The 15,418-nt window shown below is 45.4% G+C and overlaps 1 protein-coding gene across 1 annotated transcript in view; it reads left to right on the forward strand.

The window, feature by feature from the left end:
- The window catches only part of LOC108792216 (GDNF family receptor alpha-4-like), a 387,381-nt gene that overhangs the window by 154,161 nt on the left and 217,802 nt on the right, over window positions 1-15,418 (forward strand). The window lies entirely within an intron of this gene.

Here is a 15,418-nt window from a genome sequence, read left to right on the forward strand (position 1 = left end):
AAATTTTTTTTTTTTTTTTTTTTTTTTTGTTTTTCATTTTTTTTTTTTTTTTTTTTAGATATATACATGTTTTATATACACAGTATATTTATTTATCTTAATTGTATCTGTAGCAATGCCATACTATAAGGAGGTTTTTGTTTGTTGGTGTATTGTAAAATACTCAATGACTCCATACTTTGTTGAGGGTGTTGAGCCAATCTTTGTTTAGTTGGCCGTATTTACTAAACTGCTGGGAATTTGCAGCAAGTACTCTATAGAGTTCCTGCAGCAAAGACAGGTAGGCTGCCTTTGCTTACTTCTTGTTCTATCTGGCTGTCACATTAATCCAGTGGCTTCAGGGCTTTTGGAGCTGCTGATTAACCTATGTTCCCGGGTGACAAGACAAATGATGGTGTTATTGGGCTCCCAGTTCCTAGTTGTTAGGTGCCATCACACAGGCCCATATCCATCACACAGGCCCATATCCATCACACACAGGTCATTACTTTTGATTCTCTCTCTCTCTCTCTCTCTCTCTCTCTCTCTCTCTTCCCCTGCCCAGTTTCTTACCAGATCTGCATCCAGCAGCACTGTCCATGGGCAGAAGTACTCTGTAACACCGGCAGTAGCTGCACACTCATAGACTTGAATGGGACTTGCAGCTCCAGAATACCGAGCAGTGTTTTTCAAATCTATAAGAGTTCAGTTTGTATGTGCCAAAGAACATAATTGGTTGCTTAGACGCTGGTGGTCCAGCAGCATCACAGGTTGTCATGATGCACCCATCTGCATCCTAGCAACCAATGATACTGTGCAGCTCAGCCACCAGTTGACCGAAGAAGCTTTGTACAGCGTCATTGGTTGATAGGACAAAGACAAGGGTTAGGTGGGTGGGAGAACTGGCCAAACCACTCGCCCGTTTGGCAAACTGCAAACAGCTTGGGTTCGGGTTGAACCCATGGTCGACCCAAACCTGAATCTGCCATCACAGAAAAAGTTGATGGTAAATCATCCAGTTGGGACAATTGTTCAGGTGACCACTGTCTAAATGGAAATGTTCCCTTAGATTGAGGAGATTTCCCTTTTACTATATTGCTTCTTCATGACTGACTGCAAGGCCAAGTAACCCTCACTTCCCACCTAAATAACACACTGAACACAGTAATTTCAAAGAACGTAATGTAATAACATTTATTGGAAGGTTGAATGGCCACAGCGATGTAAACATTTACAATAATAGCAGAACATACTATGTAGCAAGAACAAAATACTTTGGTCCCTGACGAGTGCCAAAAAACACCACTCACCGCTTACGGGGGTTGTACCATGACCCATTGTTTACTGTACCAGCCACCGGCCGCCCATATTCTGGCCTGAGTGGGTACGCCCACCAACAGTTGCCCAAGTTCTTACTGGCTAACAAGCTATAGAGCCCAGTAGCCCTACCATTGCCACTTCCCTACTACTCCACCCCTTTTCACTTTGCGGAGAGCCAGTTCTTCGTCGTCGATATATGGCACCGCCAGGGACCCGCCCAATGGACGACCAACCTAGAAGAAAAATAAGTCAGACATATTTCCCAAAACACAAATCCCACCTTAAACGCAGAAAAGGAATACCCCTAACCCTAACTAGAAAAATGTATCCCTCCTCCAAAAAAACACCACTCACCGCTTACGGGGGTTGTACCATGACCCATTGTTTACTGTACCAGCCACCGGCCGCCCATATTCTGGCCTGAGTGGGTACGCCCACCAACAGTTGCCCAAGTTCTTACTGGCTAACAAGCTATAGAGCCCAGTAGCCCTACCATTGCCACTTCCCTACTACTCCACCCCTTTTCACTTTGCGGAGAGCCAGTTCTTCGTCGTCGATATATGGCACCGCCAGGGACCCGCCCAATGGACGACCAACCTAGAAGAAAAATAAGTCAGACATATTTCCCAAAACACAAATCCCACCTTAAACGCAGAAAAGGAATACCCCTAACCCTAACTAGAAAAATGTATCCCTCCTCCCCAAATTCCACAGTTGCAGAAACTAACCCTTAGAAAACATAAAAAGCAACAAGCTTAAATACTATCGGGGATGGTGGGCGGGACTGACTCCTTTTCTCTCCCAAATAAAATGGTTCCTTACCTCACACTATACAGTAAGATGGACCCCTAACTCCACCAGCCAAGCTAAACCTACCTATCATTATGCTAGCTGGCCCTCCCTCCCCCTTTTCAAACACAACAGAAAAAACACCCTTGCATCCAATACTCACCTAACTCCTTCTTGTTCAGGTCTGACCTGCATCAGTCATGTCCCTTCCTCCGCCTATCGCTCCGCAGCGAACTGGACAGGAAGTAGATAGAATTTTCTCTTGCAAGACAGAGACAATAAATACATTGCTAGGAATGTAACCCTTCCCTGCTATCCTTCACCTTGCCTTTACATGTATTTTAAATGAAATTTGAGTGATTGGGTCTACATATACTTTAACTTTATCGCAAACTTTCCATTATTTAGCAGAGGGGAACAGAACAGGCAATGTCATCTGTCTTAGCTCTTCCCTTGGTAGTATTCTTTCTGAATTCATAGGCAGCATAAAAATCACATAAAGCCCCCCTACAGACGAGACTGGCTATTACATGCTGCTCCCAGGCCCCACCAAAGCCCAAGTGGGCCTTTTGCAAGGAGATGGGTCTTCACACTACTGGACATAGACTTAACCACGGGAGAAAAGGTGGCACTCTATTGAACTTATCCAACACACCTAACACCCCGTACTTATATCCCTTCTCCTTTTATATCTCTTTTCCTGCCTACACACTCCATATTGGCCAGGAGAAGCCTCATGAATGTAGCATTATCTTCCCAGACACGCAGACCTTCTCTAGAACCCTCCAGAGATATCTTTCCTTGTTCTCTATCCTTCTTTACTCGCACTGAACACTCTACCAAAGTCTCTTCTCCTATGCCAAGAAGGTTGTCATGTATGCCCATCATGGCCACCCCTTGTCCCAGCTCCGGTATCCTTCACAATCTGACATTTTCAGTTCTTCAACATCTGGAAAACTGATGGTTGCCGTGGAAGGAGATGATTGATCTGCTGCAGACTAGAAGTGTTTCACCGTGACTGACTGCACTGCGCCTCATTACCATGTGCTTAACTTATGTTTATTCTCTGGTCCCCGGGACTTCAGTGCTTGAGATGAATGCACGGCATGGTGTGCTATTTTTACAAGATCTTGGCTGCAGACATTTATTGAGTGTGTAATCTTACATCGCAATACGTCTCCGCTCCATAAATAATATATGGATGCACTCTTAATGTTTTCTGTGATGAGGGAGAGGAGGTCCATGTTTGTCAGCATCTCATACACTATTAATTGAATTTATAAATACCAGCCAGCAGGGAGACATATTAGTGATCTTGGAGTTGTATGTGAAAATATATATATAAAAAAAAAAAAAAACAAAACATGCCATTCCTGTGATCACCTCGTATATAGAAAATAATTAATAGATTTTGTAGTCTGCCAGGGAAATTGTCAGAAAGTTAGAAAGTTATGCAAAGTATTGCGAGTACCTGGTAGCCAATAACATTATAACAAACAGCCTTGAAACTTAGCCTTCTGCTGTTTGGAAATGAACACTGCAGCTAATGTCCCTGCTGTGCACACCTGACCTCATTAGGGGACCTTAAAGGAGAAGTATGGGGTTAAGGCTTTTCCCCATAGTTCTCCTTAGGGTAACGGGAGGACACAAACTAGCGTCCTCCCATCACCCTAGGCTCAGTATACCGCGAGCTGAAGCTTGCGGTATACTGAGACGCCGCAGCTGAAGCGGATCCCGACAATTATGTCTGGATCCGCCCAGCTCTATCTAGAGGCAGAGCCAGCTGTACCCGCCCCCTCAGTCAGCGCTGGCGGATCGACGCGGGGAGGGGGGAATCCAGCCACTCCCCTGTCACGGCAGAGAGCCGTGACAGGATCGAGAGGTGAGCGTATGCCGGTATGTGTTCGCTCACCTCCCGATCTACGGAGCCGACCTGTGACAGTCTCATTGTCACAGGTCGGCTAGAACTATGAGGTGAGTGAAAAGCACTCACCTCATAGTTCTCCTTTAAGGCTGGGTTCACACCTGGGCGTTCCAAATAGGCGCGTTTTATGCTTGTTGTTTAACCTTCCTTGCGTTATGATTTTTTTCCTTTTTTTTCTCTTTCTTTTTTAACTTCCCGCCGGTTCCGCCCCCCTGCGACGTGGACGCTTGCAAGGGACGGAACCCGGAAGACAGCAGCGGCTGGAGGACAAAGCGGGGATCGCGGACAAGGTAAGACCTATGCTGTATTCCCGAGCGTGGCTCGGGTTTACCGCTTTGTTAACCCCGAGCCACACTCGGGAATACCAATGCATATGCGCTGAAATACGCCCAAAGAAGCTCCTATACTATTTTGGGTGTAGGGTGTTTTTCAGCGCGTCAAAACGCGCTAAAATTTGCCCAGGCGGGAACCATGCCCATAGGAGTTAATAGAATTTCACTGCTTGAGCGTTTTTCAGCGCTGAAAAACGCCCAGGTGTGAACCCAGCCTAAAGCAAGGCCTTTGACATTTCTTTAACTGTTTATGCCTTGGATTGTTGGGCTACTTAGATTGTCTTTTGCTTATTCTGCTCATCAGCCTGATTCCTCTGTTATTCTCTGTCATTGCTGGCATTTACCTGTCTGGAACCTGAACTCCACTTGCTTGTACCTTACCTGACCATTAGCGTGCTAACTCTGCTGCTGTTTGTCGTTTGCTCTGATCATCTGTCTGGGGACTACCACTTTAGTATCTGTGTTACCTTCTGGCAACACTGAGGGTCGCTCGAACTATGTGCCATAAATGCTTGGTTCCAGATGTAAAGGAGAACTCTAGGGGTACACTGGGGCCCAATCTGGGGGAACAGACAGTGTAATATTGAGCAAAATCTACCCCTGATAAATAATGCCGCCTCAGTTTAAACCCCTAACTTTCAAGTCAAGCTATTGGGCACCACCCAAATTCATTAGCCAGCGGCACCTTACAAACCAGATGCATGCCCTGACAGGGAGAAAATACAAGTGTATAACGGCACACACATGTACTCCTTGAAAGGTAAGGCTGCAATATTTTAAGATTCCGAGTCTTACTAATGCCCATTCCTGGCTTGCTCTCTTTAAACATCAAATTTTAAAACACCTACAACACTGCCTTTTGCTTTCGTAGCCCTCAGTATTTGGAATCAGCATAAATAATGTAAAGAGGAGCAGTTAATCCAGACATTTCTTTGTCTGCTTGTCAGTACTCAGGCATGACCTGATCCGCGTTACAGAAGAACGCTAAGGAAACAAATTATATTTTTTTCACTTGTGGCCAAGTTCATTAAAGAAATTGTGTTAATGAAATGAGATTCGCAGCATTCCATCTGACACCTAGCAAGGAGGCAGATTTCAACCTCCAGTGATGAAATGCATGACCTAAATCATGGGGAGAGAACCGGGAGAGGGATTCTTTTGTGTCTGTGTGTTGAGTTATTTTGTAAGGAGGAGAATTTTAGAGTCAGGGATAAGAAGATCTGCCGGAGTCTGATCATCTCGCTGCTTGTTTGGCCAATGGCACAAATAACGATTACATTCATTTCCCCCAGACACGGGGAGATGTGAGCGTTGGCGCCTCTGAATGTGTGTGTGTCTTTTACTTACGTTTAGCTTGCACATGGTTTAATGTGGGGCAATCAAGGTGAAAATTGAGGATTCTTAAAAAAGAAAAACGCAAGCGAAGCACGGAATTCTGTTGTAACCTGAAATTCACATACAGCGGCTTTTTTTTAACCCCTTCATGACTGAGGCCTTTTTTCCATTTTTTGTACCCATGTTATATTCCACATTTTAGGCCGGAAAATTACTTAAAACCCCCCAACATTATATATTTTCTGAATGCCAAGACCCTATAGAAAAAAGCTGAACTCCGGGCACAAAAACTTTAAATTGACATTAAAGTATAAAAATCCCCCCCATGCTGGCGTAAGGACTTACCTTAAGCCCTCATTTATACGAGAAACGGGCGGCCCGTACAGATCCGTGCTGCGTGCACGGCCGTATTGGGCCATTCCCGGGAAGTACGGGTGCTTTGTGTGATTTGTATGCAGCAGCCTGTGCTTCTCTATGGGAGTATGCGGCCGTACGGTGCCCAACGCTCACCCGACCTGCACGTCCTTACAGGTGTGGGTGTCCCTGTTCGGACGCATACAGGATCCATCCTGTCAGGGTGACGAGTACGGACACCCGCACGGACGTGCAGGTAGGGCAGTGTACTACCATATGTAATCACGTGCAGCATGTGTGTAATCACATGCAGCACCTGTCCTTCCCGAAAGCGGCATGATACGGCCATGCACGCAGCACGGATCTGTATGGGCCGCCCGTTTCTAGTGTGAATGAGGGCTTAATATGCCTCTTGATCCGATTATTTTCTTCTTTCCAGTAGGTTTCAGGAGTCCCTCCAGCACTGGTGCCAGTCTCTGATCCAGCTCTGACTCCTGTCTCTTCCTGCTCCACAGAGCCAGTGCGTGTGCACGCTCCCGGCTGCCTGCATTGACTTGCCCTGTGTCTCTCCTCGTCTCCCGGTTGAAGATCTCTACTATGCGCCCACCTCATGATCCTTTGCGGCCGCCCGAGAATCTTCAGATCTTTGGATGGGAGCGTGCAGCGGAGACACAGGTGTTCTATCAAAGTTTGTGACTACGTTAGAATGTGTGACCAGTGACGTGGTCACACATTTTAACGTAATCCCACCCAGTTTTACAGCGGTGGAATGTGTGACCGGTCACATGGTCACACATTTTAGCGTTATCCCGCCCAGTTTTTCGGTGGTGGAATGTGTGACCGGCAAAAGGTGAAGAATTGCAACGCTTTCTAAGCTGTTCCAGAGCAGATCGGCATCACAGATCGCATGTGCAGGAGAACCGATCTGCCCTGGAACAGATGATCAGTCCTGAAATGTCACTTCTCTTCGACTTTGTGGAATGTGAGATCGCACTCACAAAGTCAGATAGAAGTGACATTTCAGGACCGATCAGCTGTTTCGTTCAAAATTAAACTAAATCTGGCCAATCAGGGAAGCTAAAACAAATTTCCAAAAGATCCGAATAATGAAATGAAACGGCAATCGGACCTGAAACACGAAAGAAAGAAAAATGCGAAACAAAACACATTTTTTGTGGGCTTACATGTCTATTGGCTTGTAAGAGAAGCAGTGATGTCATCATTGGCTGGTACATAGCCTGTGCAGAGAGCAGAGTTGGGGGTAGGGCTCAGCAGGCCCCACCCACCACAGGGAACTACAGGATGGGGCGGAAACAAGACCAGTCAAACAAAGGGCATGGGATGCTGGGCACTGCCCTGTGGGACAATGCAAAAAAATTGCTCCTTTAAGAAGGAAAGAAAAATTCCGCTAAATGACATTACACTGCAAGCTTGTCTTTATTTTTTGTAAAACACCCTCCTTCCCAAAATTCATACCAGCCCCTTTTTTCTTGATGAGAGTCTGATATGGATTTGATGTGGGTAAAGCACACAGGAAAAAAAAACACGTTGGATCTCCATCAAAATCCATAGCAGACCCATATCCTTGATGAGAGTATGATATGGATTTTAGGGGGAAATCCCTTAAACAACAAAAAACGCTCCCACCAAAATCTATATCTGACCCTCATCTGGGCAGACAGCCTGGCAAAGGGGTGGCCATCCCAACTTTCTGAACCATACCAGGTCACATGCCCTAAACATGGAGACATTAGCACCTTGCTAAGAGCATCCTAGCTGGCAAGGTGCCATGTCCCAATGTTAATGGGGAGCCCATAATCTCTAGTCAGGTGACATTGCCTAAGCTGGGATGATGTCATTAGTCTTCTGCAGCAGGAGAAAGCATTTCCTCAGTCTCCCTCCCCCTTTGATCAGACTGGTACAGTAGAGCTATGTAGCAAGTCACAGGGTGGGAGGCTGCAGCAGGTGCTGATATGTGTTAGAAATGTTTTACATGACTGTGTAAAAGGATTTACACCACTGTGTCTTCTCTCAGAGGTCCAGGAAGTAGATGGTGACCCAGGATGATGCCTGAACAAAGATGGCACCATCCTTCTTTGAAGAGGAACCCCAGGCATGTCATAATAAATATAGAAGCAGAAAGTCAGCCCTCTAAATTGTAGAAATGTTGTCTTCTTAAATGTAAAGGTGCAAAGATACGTTCTCTCCTCCAATCAGCAAACTCTATTTGTTAAATTTGCATCCCTGTGCAGTGCAGTACACCCTTCTTGGCTCAAGACAGCAGTATCAGCGGCTTATCTGTGTCAGGCATGTGTGAACACAGCCAGTAAATGGACAGAATTTACATAAAATGTGTCATCTTAGTCCATGATGGAGATGGTGACCCTGGATGATGCCCGAACAAAGATGGCACCAAAGAAGATGAGGGCATGGTCAGGGGGAGGGGAGTGAGGTACTGTGATCTCTGGGATACCTGGAAGTAGTACTCTTAACATGCATGTAATATTATGTATTCAGAAACATTGAAAGCTGAACTCAACACAAAAAATCATGCCACTCTGTAATAATGAATACATACAAGCAGTGAATGTAACCAGGTATCCGCCAGGGATGTGCGGTCAGGGGAGGCAGGTGAGGCAGAGCCTCACCTAGTATTATGGAGGGAAAAGCTGTCAGCTTCAAGTCTGAGACTGACAGCTTTTTCTCCATTCAGATCGGCTTCTATCAGGTAACACAGCAGGGAAAGCCTCCCCGCTGTGTAACCTGTCATGGACGGAGCACTACATGTTAATTACAGGCAGCGCTGCATTCGGCTTTTGACAGGTAGTTAGGTTACACAGCAGCGGGCTTCCCCACTGCTTGTGTAACCTAACTTGGTGAGGCAAGAGCTGTCACAGCTTCTACTCTGTGTTAGAGGCGTGAGCTCTGTGGACGGCTTGGACCAATGGCAAAGCGCCATTGGTCCAAGCTGTCCAATCAAAACGGAACAAAAAACCCACTGAGGCCATCGATCTTGATGCCTCACCAGTGACGAGCAAGTGAGGGACAGGGAGGCTCCTCCCTGTCAACTCCCTCCCTCCTCCCCACACAGCTTGGTTACCGAGCTGGGGGGGCCTTCAGCGGGATGGGGGCATAGCTTTGGTGGGATGCCTCACCCAGAACAGAAGGCACGGCACGTCACTGGTTTCCTCCTCTTGCATTCCCTCTACAGCAGGGCTGACGTGTGAGAGAAAGAAGCAGTGCAAGGAGCCAATCCGTTCACATGCTGACAAGGAGCATTCAAAATGACAGAGAGATGACCTCATCACTGTGCTGCTTCTCCTTTCATTGTTCAATCACAGGTTGGGGGGCGGGTCCATGACGACCGGTGCTCACAGGAAGTCAGTTGAACGATGCCGGCCATCAGGCTGAGGGCATCTAGTGGCAGAAGGAAAGTACTGCGGGGAAATCTCTGAATCAAAAGCTGTTGTTGTTATTTCATTTTTCTGTTGTTATTTTTAGCCGGAGTTCCGCTTTAGCCTCAGAGTACATCAGGGTCTCAAAACCCGAGGCTTGGAGTTTTTGAAAATGAAATGAATTACACACACACACAAATCCGTGCAGTTCTGGGGAACTTAGGCATAAAAAAAGATAAAACAAAAAACTGATTTTTCTTGTTTGCCTCTTTTTGTGTGTAATTGTTCTAATATTACGCTGAGCACATCACTGTCACATTAAAATCCTCCAAGGCAGGAAATTAAAGAACAGAAAAACCAACGGCTCATCAACTCCAAGACTGCCAGCGCTGGAGAGGAAGAAAAGAAAAATATGATTTGATGTGTGTTTATCATAAGTAAATAAGCTTTTATTGATCTATTATGTATGCGGAAAAGGGCAGCGCAGCTATTTGGCGGCGAGCGCTTGGCATCTCGGTCCTGCGCAGAATTCCTGAGCGGTATTATCAGCCGCTTCCTGCCGCCCGCGTATCTCCCTGTTTTCCAAAGTCACCTTCTGTGTTTATTTGATGGGAAGCGCCGCGTTTATATAAAGCCTATTTCTAGTTGCGGTCGGGTCAATCTGGTTTTCTTTTCTTTTTGTAACCGCGCTGGAGAAGACGCAGACATCCACAAGGAGAAATGGAAATTATTGGTTCGGTCTTCTGATTTACATCTCTAGTGGATGGATGTTGGGTGAATCCACTGACGGAAGAACTTCATTTTTTTTTCTTTATAAGATATTTTATTAATGTGACTCTAAACTAAACTAATACATATCTAATAAATTGAAACATATATAAATGAGTCACATATATGAGCCTTCAAACAAATGAGGCATAGAAAATATCTACACACATACAAAAAAGCAATATAGGCAAAAAAAGTCCCAAGGAAAAAACAAACGCAAACAATGGTGATTGTGCAAAAAATTCCTCAGATGATTTGCAGCCAATGTGCATATAACTCTCAGGTAAGGATAATCACACAATGCAGGCAGACCTTCACCTCCACCCAGTGAGTGATGATAACAAGTGAATGCTCACCTGGGGAGGTAGACCTACAGAGCTAGGTCAAATGCGCTTTTTCCCTTCTTAATGGGGGAGGGAAGCCCATGCACAGAAAAAGGCGATAAGGTCTCCTCAGATCACAGGTACCAGTATAAATCCAGGTGGAAAGAGAAAAAGGACAAGGACATAGTGCGTAACGTCCAATAAAATGCAATTTATTATATAAAAAATGCGTACTCACAATGGTGTAAACAGTACAGGCATTGGGTATTGCTGGATCATACCAGCAGGACAAATGGCAGCAAAGTGATAAGAAAACTGTTCGTCCGGCTCAGCGTGGTGACATCAGGAGCTCTGCCCTACGTACGTTACGTCAAAACACGTGACTTCGTCAGGGGACTCATTTATATATGTTTCAATTTATTAGATATGTATGATTATTAGCTCGGCATAATATTGTTTTTTCACAAGTATTTTGGACTGTTAGCTTAGGATTTGTTTCTAACTAGCTCATTGGTTGAGGGGGAGCAAAGGGTGATGGTGGAGGGAGTTGACTGCCCGGAGCAGAGCTTTAAAGGATAAATTAAATATTGTAGTGTTCTGCATACCATCTCATAGCCCTCAGTGCCAGGAGGTACAAAAAGCACTGCCTTCGATGAAGTCTTGCAAAGTAGTCTGTGCCTGTGGTTGTCCTGCTCCCCTAGTCCCCTCCAGGCCAGATATTTTTCAGCTACCCCTGAAGGGATCTGATGATACTTTTCTATAACATAACTCTTCCCTTTCCTGCAAAAGTATGGAACAGGAAAATGGAAGAAAGCAAGCAAGAAATTATAACTGGTTGGTCCCTTGATGAGAACACTTAAAGAGGGATGACCTCAGGTTTAGACCAAACCTGGTCCACACCTGAGCTTCTCCAAACCTACAAGCTACATGGGGTCTCTGGCCCATAAACTGTGGGCTGGGGCATTCCCTTCCCCACAGTAACGCATAAAGGGGGGATGCTCGTACTGACATAATTGACCTTATTTGACCACATAGCCATATTAGGCCAATGTAATTGATCAAGTATAATCATCTGGCCATATAAGGTCAATTATGTCACTGCATCTCACCCCTTTGCTTATGTACAGGTGCGGGTGTGGAATTGCTTCCATAAGGAGCTTGGATGTTTTTGGAGGAGCTCCTTCCATGTCCGAATGAAGCTCCTTCGGGCGGGGAATTCCTTCCATAAGGAGCTTGGATGTTTGTGGAGGAGCTCCTTCCATCTACGAATGAAGCTCCTTCGGGCGTTGAATTCCTTCCATAAGGAGCTTGGATATTTGTGGAGGAGCTCCTTCTGTCTCCAAATGAAGGTCCTTCGGGTGGGGAATTCCTTCCATAAGGAGCTTGGATGTTTGTGGACGAGCCCCTTCCATCTCCAAATGAAGCTTCTTCCAGTGGGGAATTCCTTCCAAAAGGAGCTTGGATGTTTGTCGAGGAGTTCCTTCTGTCTCCAAATGAAGCTGCTTTGGGTAGAGAATTCCTTCCATAAGAGCTTGGATGTTTGTGGAGGAGCTCCTTCCTTGTCCGAATGAAGCTCCTTCCATGTTCAATGAGCCCAGATTCGGAGCCCAGTAGCTCATCCCTACTCTTGAAAGCAGCAAAGAAGGGGTAGAGGGTGAAAAGGTTGTATTTGCAAAGTTGCAGCATTCGCCCGGATACATTAAAAGAGATGATTTCCTTTAACAGCGTACTTATCTTTTAAGAAAAAAAGAAAAAATAGTTGTCTGAATTGCTTTTTAAATTAAGCCTCAAATAGCTCTGCATCCTCCATGCCGTCGCAGCACAGTTAACACCAGGTCCCTGCGGCTGTGAAGGGTAGAAGACTCTTTGGGTCACCGGGGTCATTATGAGTGTGTCGGCAGTCTGGAGCGAATAGCGCCATAGACTAGTGCTACGCTGGCTAGCACTGCACTAGAGATATTATATGTCTAATGGAGCACACATTCCAGCTTCTAATTGGCAGTAAAGTTCCAGCTAATGAGCAGATTCTTCAACAGCTTTTTCTTGGTAATTACATTACAGCACAAAAACAGTAATCTGCATTTTATTTCCTTACAAGGCGTCTATTGTTGTCCTGCGTTTGGATTTTGTGCCTCGTGAATGCTGTTGGTTTAAAAGCCACCCCTACAGACACATGGCCACGATGCAATGGCCAATGCTTACAGAATATTAATATAATCACTGATCAGCATTGAGCCTAACTCCAACCGGAATGTGCTTTTTTTTAGTTTTGGAGAGGAAAGGAGGAGAGGAAAATTATGCCATTGCATTATTTCTGTATGACCAGCAAGGATTTAGGGGGGGTCCATGACCGGAGCTCAGAGTAAGTTGGTTACCTGATGCTGGCCATCAGACTAAGGACATCTAGTGGCAGAAATGAAATACTATGGGGTAGCTCCAGATTGAATGTGTTGCGGCAAAAGCAGGTTTTTTTTATTGTATCTTCTAATGGGCTTTTGATCATTATCTTGCTATTTTTGACTGTTTTTCTGCTGTAGGCCGGAAAGCAGATAATACCATCCAGTTATTGCAAGGTACACATTGAAGGGCCTAATACAGTACAATATGTGCACCTTGCTGTAAAGCTGGTAACAAATTGATGAGTGAGTTTGCCATTTGTTATGCTTGACTGATTTGGTGCAGTGATGCATGGGGGGTCTCAGCTGCCTTGTGATGTGCAGGAATCCCTTGTGCGTCCCTGTGCCTTTAAGGGAGGTTGGGCTTCCTACTGACAAACCTGCACCCAATTTGATCTTTTGCCATATGTGCTCCAAGATGGAGACTCTCATAGTTTAGAATTAGGAACGCACTATATAGAGGTGCCTTGACGGGCTGTGCGGATTTCACATTTTATGCAGAAGACGTGTATCTAAACCTCTGTTTTTAACCTTAGTGGTGAGACAAGTTTTTTTGCATGCTGGCTTGTGAGTGTGCTGGGAAAACTTTTTGCTGTTTCCCTGCTGCACTGAACTCCACTTTGACTCCTGGCCAGAGACCTCCTCTGTCTCCCAAGGGAGCCCTGAATACTTGCAAGATCCACTCTCTTAAGAAATATGCACAGCTGCACAATCAGTGGGTGCTGGTCAATACTAAAACATGGACCCAGGGTTGGAGCCTTCATCCCACCCAGGTCTCTGCAAAACCTCTGGCTTCCAGGACCCTGACCAAAGTTTACCAGTCCTAAAGAAAACTGAAAAATGATTTTCTCCATATGAAACATGCATCCTGGAGCCACCCAACCTGTATGGTTAAGAACCCTGGGTAAACTCTGAACCTTATCACACCGTGACAAAGCACAGCATTGCTGCATGATCAATGGGTGTTGGTCAATACTAAAACATGGACCTGGGGTTGTTTGGGTATGGTTGAGAACCCTGGGTGACCTCTGAACCTTATGACACAAAGTACAGCACTGTTACAAATGGTATTCAAACCAAGCACCCCAATGCTACAAGGTATACATGCTAACGTACCTTCCTGGAAGCCCTGATACCCTAGCCCAGGGCTCAAAATTTCAAGTCCTGAGCTACTAGCCAGGCCTTAAGAGTTACTCGCCACCAGTTGCCCCACCTAACCCCTACGCTGCCTCGGCCTTAACTCCGCCCCTAAACCCACCCTCTTAAATTATCTTATGGTGCCAGGACAGGACAGCAAGGAGCGGCTGCTCTCATCCGTGCAGATCCGTGACCGCGTGCCTGACTGAATTTCCACTCGCCCTCTCTTTATTTCCACTCGCCAAATGCGAGCGGGCGAGTGGAAATTTTGAGCCCTGCCCTAGCCCATAGCCTATGTTGTCTATACAAGAATCTGGCCCTGGAATTCGGGCTCTGGGGCATTCCTAAATGAGCAAAATATAATGACATATTAACATTGTATAAGTAAAAAATACCAGAGATGGTTGATCAAGGGAATATCTGATTGCATTAGGGGATCAGGAAGGGTTTGTTCCCCTGTTGGAGCAAATTGAACCATGTTTTAAGGGTTTTTCTTGCCTTACTCTGGATTAACTGTGGGCAACTGTTGGCATAGGGTTCTGTTTCTGCAACTTTTTTTTTACATATAGGTTGAACTTCATGGACTTGTATATTTTTCAACCTGATTAATTATGTAACTATGTAACAAGGTGAATAACAATGTCATAACATTTTCTCTCTGTAGGCTTCATAACATTTATACTGTCAGCCGTCGCCCCCACCTTCCTCGGCTGCACGCACAGCAGAACATGCGAAAACCCTTTCAATGTAACCTTTACATAAGTGGAAATCTTTTGTTTTTCCCTAACAAATTTATTTTATTTGGATGGCCCAATTAGATTTTTTTTCCCTATTTCTTGGCCAAGTACCCACTCTCAAAGCTCAATGGATTCCACATTGTTTGTGTTTAAAAAAAAAGACTCTGCGTTCAGTTCATAGCTCCTATTTGCTGCCCCGCAGGCTCATCGCACTTGAGTAAAATTAAAACTTCAAGGGCAGCCGTTGTTTAAAACGTCGAGCGTTATCAGCTGTTCCGAAACATATGGTGAATAGTTTCATTTAGGGAGCATGGAAGACGTTGCGGAGCTTTACTTTCCTCCATCGCTGGAGCTCACGCTGCCTGCCAGGCGAAGCCTACTCGTTGGGGTAGGAAATGAATTCCCTGTTTTCGTACACGTGCAGAGATCTCTGACCCGTGTGCGTGGCTGGGTATACAGGCAGCTGTTCTGCAAATGGAGGGTCTGAACGAGTCACGTGCCAGTAGAATCGTAAACATTAAAACTGCCACATGAAATTTCCCTTTATGAAAAAATTAATTTACGCGGGAGAAAAAATCCCACAAAATAAAATAATGTCCCAAAGCCAAAGGTGGTCAAATCCCCCCCCC

The sequence above is a fragment of the Nanorana parkeri genome, unplaced genomic scaffold (genome assembly GCF_000935625.1).
Source record: "Nanorana parkeri isolate BGI_ZX_2015 unplaced genomic scaffold, ASM93562v1 scaffold615, whole genome shotgun sequence".
In the NCBI taxonomy this organism is placed as follows: Eukaryota; Metazoa; Chordata; class Amphibia; order Anura; family Dicroglossidae; genus Nanorana; species Nanorana parkeri.